This window comes from Peromyscus maniculatus, chromosome 20 (assembly GCF_049852395.1).
Source record: "Peromyscus maniculatus bairdii isolate BWxNUB_F1_BW_parent chromosome 20, HU_Pman_BW_mat_3.1, whole genome shotgun sequence".
Taxonomy (NCBI): Eukaryota; Metazoa; Chordata; class Mammalia; order Rodentia; family Cricetidae; genus Peromyscus; species Peromyscus maniculatus.
In genome coordinates, this window is record NC_134871.1 from 34317054 (window position 1) to 34335113 (window position 18060).

Here is an 18060-nt window from a genome sequence, read left to right on the forward strand (position 1 = left end):
TTCTTTCCATTTAGTGATTTTGGATTTGGCTTATATCTGACAACTTACAGTATTTATAGATATATATGACTATAATATATATAACTATACATAATGACTATATATATGACTTAGAATGGCTTTCATTGTAAGTCATAGGTTTTGGTGAGTTGTTTTCATTTCATTTGATTGTAGGAATTACAAAAAAAAAAATTCCCCTTGACTTATTTAATGACACACTCATCTTGCAATAGTATATTTTTCAATCTTCATGAATTTTTATAATTTCTACATAACTCTTACTTCTACTTGATAGACTGTCTTCCATCTTTTGATTCTTAGTCTGTGGGTATCATTGCCCATTTGGTGTATTCCATGGAGACAGCAGGTAGTTAGATCTTGTCTTTTAATCCAGTCAGCTAATCATTGCTTTTTATTAGAGAGCTGAAATCATTTACACTCAAGGTTACTACTGATTGGCACTTACTAATTACTATAATTTGGTTAGATATATTTTTAGTTATTTGGGTATTGTTTATTCTTTTCTTCTTCCCCTGTTAGTATCACAGGTTTTCTAGTTTACTGTATTGGGCATGGTTGATTCCTTCAGGCTGCCCTTTGTTCAACTATTGTTACCATCAAATTTATCACTGTGTGCTGTTATGATTGAGATGGTCATAGTGCATAGTATTCCTCTCCTGTGCATAGTATTATTTTAAATCTCTTTTACAGTGCTGGTGTGGGACTCACACACTGTGTTAGTTTGTGTGTGTCATGGAATGACTCTATTTTTCCATTAATTTTAAAAGATAAATGTTTACACATAGGAATATTAATTGTGGTTATTTAGTTTTAGGGCTTGAAATACATCATTCCATGGTTTCTTGGTTTTTAGGTTTGTGGATGAGAGATCTGGTATATTCTGATTTGTTGCCTTTGTAGGTGAGTTGCTTTTTTTCTCTTGCAGATTTTAATATTTTTTTCAGTTTATGTTTTTGATACATTGACTATAAGAGGTCATGTATTGATCAGCCTGTTGGAGGATTCATGTTAAGTATCTCACAGAACTTGAGAGTTTTCAGCTCTACAGTGTGAGAGGCTTGAGAGGTTGGTTTACCCATTGAGCTCAGACTTTGGGCTATCAAACCCAGTGTTATTCTCAGTTGATGAGAGGGGGCTACCTTTCTCTGTAGCAGGACTCATTGACTGAGCCCAACCTCCTGCTGCCTGTACCCCCTCAGCTTGGAAGAGATGGGGAAGGAAGAGGAGAAACAGGAGGTTCCTGTCCCTCTCAGGATTGTCTCTTATTCTGGTGCAATGGCAAGTTAGACTCAGGCTTCCTAATTTATGGTTGTTCCTGTCCTTGGGTCCCTAGGGTAGCTCATTTTACACAATAGGGTTCCTTTCAAGGTAGTGCACAGCCACCACCCCTCTAAGTCACACAGAGTGACAAAATGAAATTCCTTCGCATTGCCGGTGACCTGTCCGTTACAGGAACCACTGCCACACCGAAACCTGTAAGGAACTTGAAGCTTGTGATGGTTGTGGGTTTTTCCCAAGGGCAGGACTGCCAGTTGCTTGTTTGTTTTTGTTTTGTTTTTTTTCCATCAGGATCTGGCTGACCTTTAGGATGAGGCTTCTGCTTCTCCTCCTGAGCCCGGGAGCTGAGTGGCTGGAACTCAGTTCAGCCTGGCTTCCCTCCTGCCGAGTGTGTTGTTTGTCTTGTGTCTAGCACTTTGCATTTGTTCCAGCATTCCCCCTGAGAATTTCAGAAAGGCCTTCCCTTTCTGTCTCTGGAGATGTCTATTCTCCTCCGTCTGAATCTTTCCTCTGTCACATGGAAGTAGCTAGAAGTCTGCCATCTCACCCTGATCGACATTTTATCAAGATCCCAAGGCGACTGGTGTTCACATTTAATGAGAAGCCCCACTGCTCACACTCTCTTTGGGTGGTTGTTAAAATTCTGCATACTAGGATGAGCTTGAGAACTAGGAGTTAAGCTGTCTACCAGCATGCGGTTCTGTCTACTCAGGAATGGTATCCCTCAGGGATAATAGGGAGCTGCTGCATGTGGACAATCACTGAATTCAGGTCAGATTATTTACAGCTGAAAAGAGCCCTGTTCTGTGTCAGGGAGTTGAACACACACACACACACACACACACACACACACACACACACACACACACACACACACACTATAATTCTGTCCTCATCCTCTAGAATTTTGGGTTTTAATGCGAGACAGGCACACAAGTCAACAGTTCTAGTGGGAGACAGTCATAGGCATAGAAGTCAACAATGTCAGGATACTGTAACGAGTGCCATGACAAATGATGGGTAGCATGAAGGGGCACTAGCCTTAAATGTCAGCCCTGGAGTGGGGCAACCTCGGACAAGTCAATGAAATTTCCTAGCCTCTCTTCCCTCGCTTGGAAATGGGTTGTACTGTCTGTTATTCCGGCCTGCTTGGAGATCAGAAAGTGAATGTATACATGTTTCTGGTGATGCTGCAGTGGGGTTGGAGAGGGACTGGCATGGAGAACACTATGGCCCTTTCCGATGTGATACTTAGACTCCCGCATGTATTTATAATTGCTTTAGGCAGGCCGGTGGGGGAAAGTCGATATGGGCAGAATTAGACAGAAACCTCTTGGCAGCAGTGGGAGCTGAAGCTGGAATTAAATGGAACTGTTAAAGAATTTGAACCTAGAGGTCTGGGGAGAGCAGAAGATACAAAATCCTCTGTAAGCAAACCTCTGCTCTTGGACTTTGTAATAAGAAAGGGATGGTCTGTCAATGTTAATTGAGATCAGTGAGGCTAGAATCCCAACTTCTTCTGACTTTGGTTTGGGGCGGTCTGTAACCCTGTCGGGCGGGCATCTGGGATGTGTGGAGTGATGATACCTTTCAACGACGGGTGGTGGGAGCTTCTCTGAAAAGGCAGCTAAGGAGAAATGAGAGGGAGCAACCCACGGTCCCTGGTGGCAGACCCTGACTCTAGAAGCTTCCCTGGAGGGTACCTAGGCTCTTATGGTGAGTGGAGCACTGAAAGTGGGATTTCCCGACACTTTCCCCGTGCCTTTGTTTCTCTTTGTTGTACTTAAATGTGTAGGGAAGGCCCTTGAGAACAACTCCTCACACCAGCAAGAAAAATTGAATAGCAACTGATCAAAAATGAGTGTCTCCAAATGGTGAGGCATTGATTGCATTTTCTCTGAGTCATTTTTTTTTTTTTCAGTTTCTGCACAGTCTCACTCAGGACTGGGCATCACTGGTTTTAATGCTGTGATCTCCATCGTCCGACTTACTACCTCCCTCTCCTGTGTTCTCTTCTCCACTGTCATTTTCTTCTTCTTCTTGCTGAGGAAACTTTTTTGACCTTTCCTGTTTTGGGGGTGGAAGAGGCAAACTATATTTGAAGGGGGAGGAAGAAGGAAGGAGAGAGAGAGTAATGAAAGGAGGGAGGAAGAGAGAAACACACACTTATAGGAGCTCTCTCTCTCTCTCTCACTGTGTTATCTCGAGATATTACTATGCTGAAAAGATGTTCTGTTTCCCACCGAGTTACCCAAGATCTCCCAGGAAACAAAGAACAGAAAGAAGAAGTCTGGATGAAGGAGAAGTAGCACACAGCCTGCTTTAGATTATGTTTGTTTGTTGGGTGCTGGACCAAATTGCAACCATATTGTATTAGGTAGCTGCTTCTCTTAAAAAAATGCAATTACATGTCACAGACATTTCCCTGTACCATTATCTACATTTTTCTTCTATATTTATTGAAGCGCAATTTCTGTGTAGTAGAATGCACAGATCTTTGGTTGATGACTGATGACACTTAGTCTCATGTGATCACACTCTGTATCACCCATGGAACATTCTGTTACCCTGGTGGATCTCTTGTCCTTTTCTGTTCAAACCACTCCCTGCTGTCTCCTGCTCCTTTTTCCTCTTTCTTTCTTTCTTTCTTTCTTTCTTTCTTTCTTTCTTTCTTTCTTTCTTTCTTTCTTTCTTTCTTTCTTTCTTCCTTCCTTCCTTCCTTCCTTCCTTCCTTCCTTCCTTCCTTCCTTCCTTCCTTCCTTCCTTCTTTCCTTTCTTTTTTTTTGGCTTCTCTCACTAAAGATGAATCTTACCCATTTATCCACCTCACTTCAATAGGAACACATAATATACATTCTTTTGTGATTTTTTTTATTTTCCTTATTGCAATGCTTTTGTTATTCATCTAATTGAATTATATAGACTTCACTTTTTACTTAGAGTTCAGTGACAGTGATAAAATCTCCATATATATATATATAAATCAATTATTTAATTTTGAGACAGTGTCTGATGTATTCCAGGTTGGCCCCTAATTCTCTGAGTAGAGGATGACCTTGAATTTCTGATTCTCCCAACTTTACCTCTCAAGTTGTGGGATCATAGGTGGGCAATACCACACCAAGTTTTATTTGGTGCTGAGGATGGAACCCAGAACACTCTATTAACTGAGCTACATCTTATTAATTTATATGCACTATGGCAAGTTTTAGTTTATGAGTTAAAAAATATTGCTGAGTGAGTGTATGTTAAACTTCATTAGATACTGTCAACATTACCCCCAAGTGCTTGTCCCAATTATAGTCCCATAGGTTGCAAGCCACATTCTCACTGAAATAGTTTTATGTCTCTGCCAGTTCACTCATTGGCTTTCTCTTTCTCTGACAGTCAGTCAAGTTAGAGGTCTGCGCATGCGCTCTTTGGCCAGCCATATAAATATATTCAAAAAGTACCTGTTCTTTTTTAAATAAAATTGTGACTTTTGTCATTTACTTTCACAACTGGAGTAGTTTTTATTTTCTAGATACGTGACATTTTTCCCCCAGAAACATGCATGATAGATCTTTTTAATAATTTAAGGATTGCCTTTTTAGTTTTTTAACAATGTGTTTGGATAAACAAATTTAAATTTTGGTAATCCCATCTATCAAAATTTAGCTCATGGTTATGTCACCTTGCTGGCAGAGCTTTGCCTACCCAAAGTTTAAGAAACTCTTTTACTGAATTTCCTTCAAGAGGCTGTCTACCTTAGCTTTCACATACAGGCCTCTGCCTCATCTTGTTTAGCACTTGCATGAAACAGATGTCAAAGTTAAGCTTCTACATGCATGTATTCAGTTGTTCCCACACCAATGATTGAAAATTCTATCCTTTTCTTCCTTTGTTCTCATTAATGCCTTTGCCACAAAACAAGGGGCCAGTGACCTACATGATGACTATTCCAGACAAACAATTTTCCTCTATTTGCCTGTATAAGATTAACTATGTTCTCACTACATTGTAGTCAGAGAAAGTCTTGAACTACAATACTGCAAGTGTAGAGATCTTCATATATTTTACTAATATAGTCTTAGGTATTGTATTAAGCTTTAGGGGATTAGTGTTTCTTTAAATTGTTACAATTAGTGAAATGGTTTTTCATTACTTTCTATATATTAGACGTAGTTTAAGTGCATTTTATAATTTGCTTCAGGAGTCCTTTACTATTGGATTGGAAATTCAGGTTTTTTATTTATTTTTAATGATTTGTTCACTTTTATGTGTTTGATCATTTTGTCTACATCCAAGTGCACCTTCTGTGCCTGGTGTCTATAGAGGTCAGAAGAGGGTGTCAGGTCCCTTGGTGCTGGTACTGCAGGTAGTTGTGAGCCACCATGTGGATGCTGGGAACAGAACTCAGTCCTCTGCAATGTCAGCAAGTGCTCTTAACTTCTGAGCCTTTTTTTCCCATCCCTTGGTTCAGGTTACTTAAGGATTCATATTATTATATCACTCAGAGCTGAGTTAAACTTTTAAGGAAAATACACTGAACATGACACTATTCTTGGTACCTGAGGCTGCTGTTAATCTTCATGAAATCCATTTTGCTTAGCTCTGATTCTTTTCATAGGATAGATCCCCAGACATGAACTTCCTAGAAGAAACCAAGTGTTTGCAATATGCTGGGGGAACAGTGGGAACTTCAGGAAGATCAACTCAGTGTTACCAGTCTCATGATGCTGTGTAGACTGTCTCACAGTGTTTAGTATGTCTTGTTACCTTTCTATTATCATGAAGAGACACAATGACAAAGACAACTTACAGAAGACAAACTTCACTGGGGGATTTCGGTTCAGAGGGTGAATCCATGACCATCATAGTAGGGAGCATGGGAGCAGACAGACTGGCATGGTGCTGAGGCAGTAGTTGAGAGCTTATGTCTTGATCCACAAGCAGAGGTAGAGAGAGCTAACTGGGAATGGCATAGACTTTTGAAAGCTCAAAGCTCCCAGCCAGTTACCTTCTATAACAAGGCTGGTATACACCCTTTCATCCTTCCCAAATAGTTCCATCAACTGGAGACCAAGCATTATAATATATGAACCCATGGGGATCATTTTCATTCAAGCCACCACAGTATGGATGGCTAAGTACCAGCTCACAGGAAGCACTGTGATGCTGTCACTGGGTGAAAGAATGAAGGAACATCTAGATAAAGGCAAAGGCTAGTTCCCTGCCTGGAGAGTTTGTCCACCAATATTAACCTATGTTCATCAAACAAAAAACACAAACTCAAGAAAAGATGGGGATGAGTTAAGGTGAGTCAGAGGGTGAGGTCATGTGAAAAACTATTTAAGGACCTAAGGAGAAGGGACAGCGGAGTGTGAGCCTAAGAAAATGGATCCCTAGAAAAGGCAGTGTGTGTATGTTCAGGAGGAAAAGATCCAGAAATGGAAATGAAAGCCATCATTCAGAATTTCCCAGTGAGTGCTCGTGGAATCATCGGTAGGAGTAACTTTCCTTTTCTGAGAGTTCTCAATAAATGCAGGGTGATCAGCCACCAGTTGGAGGAAACAACCTGGTTGGGATTTGGGCACAGACAGGTATGAGTTCAAATCCATTTTTAAAATAATTTTAAGAGGTGTCACCTTGGACTAACAGCTTGGGTTATCTGGTTTTATTTCCTAACATGAAAGGGAAATAACAGTGTTTGTTTGCAAGGTATCTTTTAAAATAAAAAACTGATTTCTAGACGGTCTCTATTGTAATATTACAATTAACCCACCAGATGCAAAAAAAAAAAAAAAGATCTTTGTTTGCACAGGTGAAAGTGGGAAGGTAGAGGCCAGATTGTTTTTAATGTTTTGTCCAATAATCTAAGAAAATGAATTGGGCATCTAAGGTGTCTGGGCAGTTGGCATTGCTAGTCCACAGCATTGCCTGTTCAACCCATGTGGTCATGTTCTACATATTTATGCCTTTTATCATTTCATGAGGAGTTTGTTTGACAAATAATTACAACCATGAAGTGAAGGTTCTTAAAGTAAATGGTTCTGGGAAAACTCTGGTCCAAACCATCTTTTTAGATCAAGCATGGCATCCAGTTGGCAGAGGCCTCTTCTCCCACAATCCCTGGGCCTCTTGGCTGCTGCAGTGCTGATGGAGAAGGCTGCATTTGGCTCCAAATTTTAGATGAACTGAATGAACATCATTAGAGAAGTATAAAAGGGGTGATGGAAGACTGAAATGAAGTCGCATGAATAGTGCTGTTCACATTTGCATCTGATGCAGGGCCCTGAGGAACTGCTGAAACTTGGAGTGAGGTAAAAGCCTCTAAAGGTTCAGGAAGCTTGTCATTGTGTGTTGAAAGGAAGTGGGCTAAACTTACTGGGAAGAAAAATCATGGTCCTGCCACAAGATTATAAAATGAATCAAGCTCTGCAAACATAACGACAAAGCCCGAGTTCAGTATGAAAAGACTGATTAATTTGGCTCTAACAGACTGTAAAACACACACGTCAAATACATGATAAACCAGATGGAGAGAAAAGCTGAAAACTGGTTAGAGTAATGGCAGTCTATGACAGCAGGGGTGGGCCGATATATTTAAGAATTCTTTCTAATCAATAAGGAAGAGAAACATGCTCCATTAGAAAATGAAGAATGTTTGTAATCAGAATCAGGAGAAAAGGAATAAAAATTCCCAAGCAGCATGCACAAAATGTTCGTTCACAGTATCTAAAAACAAATGAAATGCTTTTATTTTCCCATCAGAGTAACAATGAGATAAAGGAGTCGTAACAATCCATGTTGGTGGACCTAAGAGAGACAGGCAGGCTCAGCCTTCATGGTAGAGTATATACACCATCCCCATCTTAATGGTGGGTGGTTCCTACTTTTAGGAATTTACCCTAAAAAGCCATGGAGGTATGCAGAAATATAATATACTAGGGGATTCATGGCAACATTGCTTATAAACAGTCAAATCTGGTAATAAACTAGTCCTCAATAATGAGACTTATTATTTAGGATTATCAAAAATAATGGCACACTATGCAAACATTAAAAGTTCTGGTGTGATGAATGTTCCTATTGTTTCTGGGCAGACATGGAGGTGTGCTTCACAGGTCACTCTTAAAGCAGGACTTGATGCTGTGTGTGTGTTGTATCCTTTAGGGCTCACAACTATGGAAAAATCAAGGCCCCGTCTTGAGATGTCTTGAGAGACTCATTATAAAATGAGTCAGGTTTTGCAAATATAATGGCAATCCTGAATCCGATATGAAAAGATTGAACAGCCTTGTGTACAAGCGCTGCTTTCTGATTTGTTCTAGTGAATGATTATGAACGGTATGGTCTTATAAACTCTGTCATTTCTGCCAAGTGCAGAGCATCCTGGAACACCCTGTATGCCCCAGACTAAAGCTTGCCATGAAGATGGCCTGGATTGTGACAAATTCTCTGCTGAGGATGGTTCTCTATGAATGTTTTTATGTATAGTGAAGAATCTAAGAATTCTGAGTGGAATACACTGGCACAGTTGATTAAAATGATGAATTATTAACATGACTGGCAAGTGAGACAGACTGTATTGTGTCAAAGAGATTTAGAGATGCATCTTGCTGGAGATGAGTTTACAACACTTGCATTCTAGGGTAATAAATCTGGAGCTCCCTTCCTCTGTCCTGCAGAAACACACATTTACATCCCAGACTGAAGATCTCTCTTCAGAGGAGCAGATGAACTGATGTGGCAGTCACTGTATGTGCTCAGTTTGATGAGTTAGGGGTTGTAACTCATAGTGCAGCCTTGCTGAATGCATGGGTTAACATCTGGCTGTATTGAAGGTGTCCGGTGTCGGCAACCAATGCTAATGTGATCTGTGGTTGATTGTAGGAGTCAGAGGGCATGGAGGACACCAGGAGAATATGGCCCATCAAATCAGCTAAGTGGGGCTCACCTAGGCTTACAGAGACTGAAGCAGCAAGCACAGGGCCCGCATGGGTCTGCACCAGGTCCTCTGCATATATATTATGGCTGTTAGCTTGGAGTTTTTGTGGGACTCCTAACAGTGGGAGTGGGTGTATCTCTGACTCTTTTGCCTGCTCTTGGGACTCTTTTCCTCTTATTAGGTTGCCTTATCCAGCCTTGGTGTGAGGGCTTTCACCTTGTCCTATTGTATCTTGTTTTATCCTGTTGGCTGTCATCTCTTGGAGACCTGCTCTGTTCTGAAGAGGAAATGGAGGGGGAGTGAACCTGAGGGAGAGGGAAGGTTGGGGGGAGGGGGAAGCTGGGAAGAGTGGAGGGAGGGGAAACTGCAGTCAGGATGTATTGTATGAGAGAAGAATCTATTTTCAATAAAAAAAAATTTAAAAAAGAAATAAAAAAAGTCGTCTGTTCTCTGAATCTGGGCTTTCACAATTATTATTAAAGTGAACCTGATTCTTTTTGTTCCTCTTCCCTGCTCCATTGTCTATGTGGTGGACAGGTGTATGTGGACATGTGTGTCTGTGTATCATATATATATATATATATATATATATAGTATCTGCATTAGTCTGACTTCTTCCCCCACCCACTCCTCCTTCTTTCCCCCTCTTTTTTCTTTTTTTTTTTTTAAGGTTTATTTATTATGTATACAGTGTTCTGCCTGCATGCCAGAAGAGGGCACCAGATCTCATTATAGATGGCTGTAAGCCACCATGTGGTTGCTGGGAATTGAACTCAGGGCCTCTAGAAGATCAGCCAGTGCTCCTAACCTCTGAGCCATCTCTCCAGCTTTTTTTTTTTTTTTTTTTAAAGATTTATTTATTTATTATGTATACAGTATTCTGCCTGCATGTGTCCCTGCAGGCCAGAAGAGGGCACCAGATCTCATTACAAGTGGTTGTGAGCCACCATGTGGTTGCTGGGAATTGAACTCAGGACCTCTGGAAGAGCAGTCGGTGCTCTAAACCACTGAGCCATCTCTCCAGCCCCCCCCTCTTTTTTCATGGCGGGTGTTGTTCTATAATACACATCTCCAAAAACCATGCCACTGTCTGCCTCTGGAAAGCCTACCCTGTGACAGCTGCCGAGTTTTTTTAAAAGCAATCTATAGAACTATACATAAACATAATAAAATCACTGAACTTTACAGGGACACACCAAAGAGAAATGACAAACTATAAAATATTGATTGTGGTTTTCGTTTGGTCATGTGAGTATGCATAATTGCCTTTTCTTTGTGCTTTTCTCAGCTTTCCAAGTTTCCTGCACCGAGCATTTATTACTTTTAATTACAGAGGCTGCCAAAATGCTCTTACCATGAGCAGCAAGTGAGGGTAGCAATGGGGATGTGATGGCTAATATTTGCACACTGCTGACGATGATGAGCTTGGCACTGTTTTAAGCACTTTGCAGTAGATTTTTCTTTATATATTCAATTCAATCTTATAGGGAGATGTTATTTATTATCCATTTCTCATATAAGAAGGATGCTGACACTGGAAAAGGCAAATAATTTGCACAGTGGAGGGAAACAAGCGTCTGGACCCAGGCTGCCCGTCCTCAGCACGAACGCTTCTTCCCTTTGCAGGGCTCACACCTTAACCTTGTTTGCAGGTGTCCTTGTTATGATGTCTTCACACATCTCCCCTGATAGCTCATCTCGGTCCAGCCCTCCCTACACCCCTTATTTCACTTACAGAGCCCGACTGAACACTGCCTCTATCCACAGCCCCCATACACCACACCTCTTCCTGTTCTCTGGCTTCCTGTCACTTGGTCCCTGGGTACCATGGGGCTTTGGGCCTGGGTAGCACTTCCTCAGCTCAGAGTGCAGCTGCCTGCCTCCATCCTGTGTGTTCACTGCTCTTTTAATTGCTGCCTCTCCTGGTCTCTGTCTGAGTCTCTCTTCTTCTCTGCCTGCTCTTTGTAGTCGTTCCCTAAGCTTCTTCCCTTTGTTCAACTGTGGCTGTCGGTGGCGTTTGGTTAATTCTTAGGTTAGTCTGTGGTGATATTTTATCCAATAAAACTTAGCTGGAGATCAGAGAATAGAGCCAGCCACCAAATTAGACATAGAGTTCAGGCTGGTGGCACACACACCTTTAATCCTCTCACTCTGGGAGGCAGAGATCTGTCTGGATCTCTGTGAGTTCAAGGCCACACTGGAAACAGAGCAGGTGTGGTGGCACATGCCTTTAATCCCAGCACTTGAGATCTCATGCCTTTGCTACCAAGTATTTGGGAAACACACACGCCTTTAATGCCAGCACTAGGAAGGAAGGAAGATGGCAGGGCACAGAAAGGTATATAAGGCATGAGTAAACAGGAAGTCTCTCTCTGGAGGCTGAGGAGTTGGTAAGGTGAGGTTGGCTTGGCTGTGGCTTAATCTGTTTCTCTGATTCTCTAGGTTTCACCCCAATATCTGGCTCCAGGCTATTTTTTTTTTTAATAAGACCATTTAGCAATTCATCTTACATTAGTTACTGGTCTTGTTGCTGGGGCAAAATGCCTATCGAAAGCAACTTAAGGAAGCCAGAGTTTATTTTGGCTCATGGCTTGAGAGACCTTCATTATGGTGATGTCACCATAAAAGAAGTATGAAGGAACTGGTCACATTGTACTTGCAGGTGGGAAGAGGGGAGAGATGAATACTCATACATCACCAAATTTCTTCTTTTTTTATTTTAATTTAAACTGGGCTCCTATCCCAGGGGGTAGAGTCACCCATACAAAGGGTGAGTCTTTCCATTTCAGGTAATCCTCTGTGGAAACTCCCACACATGCCCAGAGGTCTATCTCCTATGTGATTTTAAGTTCCATCAAGTTAACGATATTAGCCATCAAAACTATTATACTGTTTACTCCTTTAGAGATGTACTGTAACATACATGTGCACTGGGACCAGTTCTTCCTTTGCTAATAGTACACTATTGGGCATCACTTTTCTGTGCCTCAGTTTCCATAGATGTGCATGGTTTAATTTGAATACTGCTTGGCATATAATATATACTATACCTCACCACCATATACTGAGACCCCAACACAGTACCCGACATACATGAGGGCTCAATATATCTCTTTTGAATAAAAAAAGGCAAAAGCTGGGTTCTCATGATAGCTTGAGAGAATGGCCACCGTAGGCTGATGTATTTGAATATTTGGAGCCCAGTTGGAAGAACTGTGTGGAAGGATGAAGAGGTGTGTCACTGGGGGAGGGCTTTAAAGTTTCAAAAGACTCGTGTGATGTCCAGCCCTTACTCTCTGCCTCGTGGTTGTGGGTCCAGGTGTGAGAGCTTCCAGCTACCCCTCTACCAGCCTGGAATCTAATCCTCTGAAACTATAAACTCAGCTGCATATTTTCTTTTATAAATTGCCTTGGTCATAGAATATTATTACAGCAATTGAAAAGCAATTCATACTTATATTAATCAGGCTAATTGTATACTAGGTTGCAACAAGAGTATGAGATCTAAGGAATTAATGATGAATTCTACACACACTTTCTCTATCTTGGTAGGAGAACTTGAATAACTGACTGAATGAATGGCTGCTTTCTAGTTTGATTATCTTAGTTTACAAATTAGCAAGGAGGACACTCAAACCTAAGGTCTCACTGTGGGCACTGCTGCCTGAAGTGAGAATCTGGAGTCCTTGCAAGGAAACATCAAGGTGCAGATGGAAGTTTAAAAAGACTTGGGAAAGTTTGTAAACTAGTTAAGAGCCATTGCCTCCATTTAACTCCCCTCTTATGACCATCCTCCCTGCTACACAGCAGCTTAGCCTTCTGGACTTTCTTCTATTCCATTTGACTGGTGCCCATCTGATATTAATGGTTGAACATTGCTAATATATCCTTGCCTCCATTGTAGTGATTACATCACTTAGTTGAACCTTGTTCATCTGTCTATCTCTCTCCCTCAATCCTTCCTCCAAACTAAGGCCTGAGTAATTTTTCCAAAATGTAAATCCTTCTACTCTTGAAGACATGCTGAAGGTCTTGTGTTGTCTTATTTAGACACACCTCCCACCCTGCCCCAGCCACACTTATCTTCCCTAGTTCTTCAAGGAAATTGTGTTCTCTCCTCTTCAGCCTATTTCTGTCCCTTGCCAACCCTCCTCCAAGTGAATCTTCCTCACTACTCCTGAGGCCTCAGCATTACTGACTGCCATTTTCTTGATGAGTCTCATATTGCTGGAATACTTTATCAGAGTGCTTACTATATTTCATTTTAATATGTGTATAGTGTCTGCCCTCAAAAGTGTTCACTCTCTAAGGGGACCCATGTCTGTCAGGCCCACCTATGCTTCCACTATTTTCCACAGTACTAGCCCGGGTAGTTCAGTTGGTAGAGCATGGAACTCTTAATCCCAGAGTCATGGGTTTGAGTCCCACATTGGGTACCAAATATAGCTAAAAATCCATGGAGTCTGTATAAAAGGCAAAGGAATTTATTAGAAGATAAAACTCACTACGGCATGGGAGATTTATCATAGGGCCCTGAAAAACCTGTTCCAAGATCTGCCTGGTCCATCTCAGTGTCCAAACCACAAGAGAGCCAAGAAAGTGCCTCGTGCATGCATCCCCGGTCTTAAGGGTCCATAGAGGCCACACCCTGATGCATACACTTGAAGGTCATAGGCAGATATAACAGTTACTTGCTGCCTCTCTAGGGGCATTGCTTCAAGGTCATAATCAGAAGAACTATCTAGTACATCACACTGTGAAGTCAATATGGACCACATTTTCCCCAACAAGTCTCTTGAAATTGTCAAGCAATATTAACCCCTTGCCCCATTTTGTAGGGTGTAATTAAGTGCTAAGTGAATAATTATTGTACTTTTGAACAGCAATGGAGCTAGATGCAAGATATCCAGGTCAGTTTTGTGATTCTTCCGTACTGATATAATCTTGAGCAGGTCCCCCTATAATCTTAGGGTTCAGTTTTCTCACTTGTAAACTAGACTATGTTTTGCCTATGGAAGTATCACACCAAAGTGGAAGACAGAAGTATGCTTCACAGTGATTTATTGACAGCAGAAGAATTAGACAGGAGAGACAGGAAGGTGACTTAGGGAAGGAAAGGCCTGGACAAGAATCAGCAAACATCTGACAAATAAGTCTGTACAAGAAATAAGAACCAGAGTTTGTTCCTTATATCCTTTCTTAGTACCTGAGAGCATCTAAGGTGCTGTAGGTATTTTATCAGACAGAACAACAACTCATGTGAAGTGAATCTTGTTTCTCTTTTCTGTAGAGATTTTGAGAGGAACCACTTACCCAAGATCACACAGAGTAAAGTACTAAGCCAGAATTATAACCCATCTTATCCAAGTCCCTAGTTTGTGTTTTCTTCCTTGCCCTGTCCTGCCTCTGTAGAAAAAGACCACAAAGACCTGAAATGTGTGTGTGTGTGCCTGAGCCCAGCACCTGATATGAAGTCATTGGTTCTTTGAGATGGTTTGCTTCTCATGCTTGGTTGCATATTAGGAACAAGATGAATCTGCTAGATCTCATCTACTCCTAGGATTCAGTTTCTGAAGATGAAAGATTATAGCTAGCTTGTTTTCCTCAAGCTATGATTCCTGTGTTATTTGCATATCTCTATAGGACAAAGTGACTGATTTCAGGTTCTACAAACATACCAAGAAGGTTATGTGACCTTCATATTTGTCTTAGAGATTTATTCCTGTGAAGAGATACCATAACCACAGTAACTCTTCCTAAGGAAAACATTTGATTTAATTAGGACTGGCTTACAGTTCAGAGATTGAGTTCATTATCATCATGGTGGTAAGCAAGGCAGTATGTGGGCAGAGACATGGTGCTGGAGAGGTAGCTGAGTGTTCTACATCCAGGCTGGCAGGAAGCAGGAAGAGAGAGTTACACTGGGCCTGGCTTGAGCTTCTGAAACCTCAAAAGCCATTCCCTGTCACACACTTCCTCCAACAAGGCCACACTCCCTATGGGCCTGTGGAGGCCATTTTCACTCAAACCACTACAATATTTAAACATGGATACTTCTGAATCACTTAGCTGCCCAATTACTCTACAGTTACCCAGTAATCATCATTTACTGAGAGCCAACTCTGCCCCAGGGCAGTTCTAAAGCTGTCCTTACAATGCCCTGGGCTGAGAACTGGGAGACAAACACAGAGAACTTCGGTCAATTACTTGTGTGCAGTTGGCCCTGGCCTTGGCTGCATTCATGTCCTTCTCACTTTCCCTGAACACAGCCTTCATCATAGCCCAGTGACTCACTCTCCAGGAGATGTGGAGAAGTGGAGATGTTGAAGCTTGTCCTTTCCTTGCAGGCTAGGACACAGTCCTTCGCTTATAAGGCAGAAACTGACTGGGCATTTGAACCAGTTTAAGGCACGGAGGAGGTGGTAACACAAAGCAGAGTGCATGTATTAGAGACCCTCCCAAGGTCCCTTGCGATCCTTGCATGTGCTTGTCATTTCTGAGTTGAGTAGGGTGGTGAGGAGGCTCTTGAGCTGGAGTTTGAAAGTTGGCATTCTACGTCTGCGCCACTGTTACTGGGGCAGGTTGGGCAGGACACTCACTGCCTGCTCTGAGGCTTGGCTTCTTCCTTGTCGTAGGGTTTAAATGAGATAATGGTAAGAAGAGCTTTGGTGCCTTGCGAATATCCAATAATTGGATGAATTGGATTTTTTTTTAAAGGTAGGCTTAGGCTTTTGTCATCAGCTGTCACTTGGACAGGGTTGTGTTTTGGGTTTTTCCCTATGTCTGATATCTTTTTCTTTTTCTTTCCCCCTAAACCCACAAGCAAATATGAGACATGTAGACACAAACTCCCTATAGGAATACTTATGAGGGTTATTAACTTAGCCATTTTCCATTAACAAAAATAAATAGTCCAGAAACATCTGGGACACACGCATCAGGAATCTGCTCTGTGCTGGCATTCCATTTTCAATAGCAAAGTCATGTTGACTTCTACGTCCTTGAAAAAGCAGAAGGGTTCCCGAGCCTGCCAGGACTTCCTCTGCTCCCTCTCTCATTTTTACTCGTGAAAAGCACAGCTGAATAACATTTGGGCGGGCTGGTAATGAAAATCCATCCCTGGTTGTGGACAACTCCCTCTCTGCCAGCTCTCAGGCCTGTGCAATGAGCTCTGAATCCCCAGGGCAGGGATCTGGTCTGGGAGTGGCTGCTGCAACCTTAGCAAGCCATGGGGAGGAGTATCTAGGCTGCACTGCCTAGAAAGGGTCATTCAAGTGAAGCCTTCTTCCATTAGAGGCTTGCGGAAGTTTACCCTTGGGTCCCTACTCCAATGCTCTCCATTCCCAGGCAGATCTGAGGGGCTAAAACAGCATCTGTCAGCTGAGATATGACTCAGCTAACAGAGTGGGTCTCCTGGGGCTTCATGGGCTCTGGATGATGCAAATCTGCCTGGTGAGGATTCTGCCCTGTGCTGTGGGAGATGAGATGGGGAAATGGAAAAGATGCTGCCTGATGAACCATTGGCCCTCATCAGCCTCATGCCTCAACCCTCAAAGGGGCTGCTTGAAGGTTAGCTCTCACAAGTGCAAGGGGCCTTTGAGGACATCTAGAGTGAGGTTCTCGTTTCGTTTACCCGGAGTCTGAGGCACAGTAAGAGGAAGTGTGTGAGCGTGCAGAGTGACTGGTTTTTGAGGTGTGAGTTCATTCACAGTTGTGAGGAAGGATGGGGAGGATCCAGCTAAGGAGCATGCTGTGCCAGGCTCACTCCTGATTTCATGTGATCCGATATGGTGACTTATCAATCCATCGATAAAGCAGCAGAGAACGGGCCTAGGTGTTTTCAGTATGTGTGTGCATCCATGTGTTCATGTGAGTGTGGGTTACACAAAGGCAGCTAAGAAAAACACTCACTATTCTCCTAAGATAAGAGCCTCTTCAGTGGGCTGGGGAGAGCTGGAGAAGAGGAAGAGTTTGGAGGATGTAGGGGGAAAGGATGGGAGGGGATTGTTACTCAAGGAAGGAACAGTGCTGGGGGTGGGGACAAAAGCCAGGAGCTTCGGGATTCATTGGACAAAAAACTTGGGTTTTTGTTTTTATGTGAAGTGACTGACTTTATTCCTCATTCTGCAAACGGAGCTGGGGCTGGCAATTCCATTGCTATGCCTGCGTGCTGTGAGGACACAAACCAACTGCTGAAGGAAATGAATGACCTCTCCCTGAGACCTTTTCAGCTGTTGTTAGCTAGCCACTTTTTGCCTCTAATGCTACCATCCGCTAAGTCATCTTTCCCTATCTCTGCCAGTTTCATAGCTGCTGCCAGGGGAGTCTCCAGGAAGCATGCTTCCATCCTGCCGCTGTTGTCCAGTACTTCCCTGTAGCTTAGGAGAGCACAGGAGTTTGGGAGAAGACATCCTCCTTAGCTCTGTGGCTCCTGGATCTTGGCATCCTGTCTAAAACTACCGAGTGGTTGATGGTGTAACTGCTAGGACTCTGTTGTCGTAGACAAGTGAGTAGAAGCATGGTGAGGCTGGATGCTCAAGCCCACCTATCTGTAACCACCTCTCATGATTCCAGTAGCCATGGAAATGACCTTCTGCATGCAGGGATAGCCTTGTCAAGTGTGAAGTTTTACCAGGCCACCTCGGCTGGCTCTTCTCCTACTCTCCAGTTCTTTCAGTTCCCTTAGGCCACCCTGAAGAACCAAGTTCCTGGCACACTGTCTTGGAGCCATCTTTTATCATTCCTTCTTATCCCTTTTTCCTCCTAGCTCTCTACTCACTGGGTTCCCCAAGGTCCTAGGTTATGAGATGGTATTTCAGTCAACTTATCCA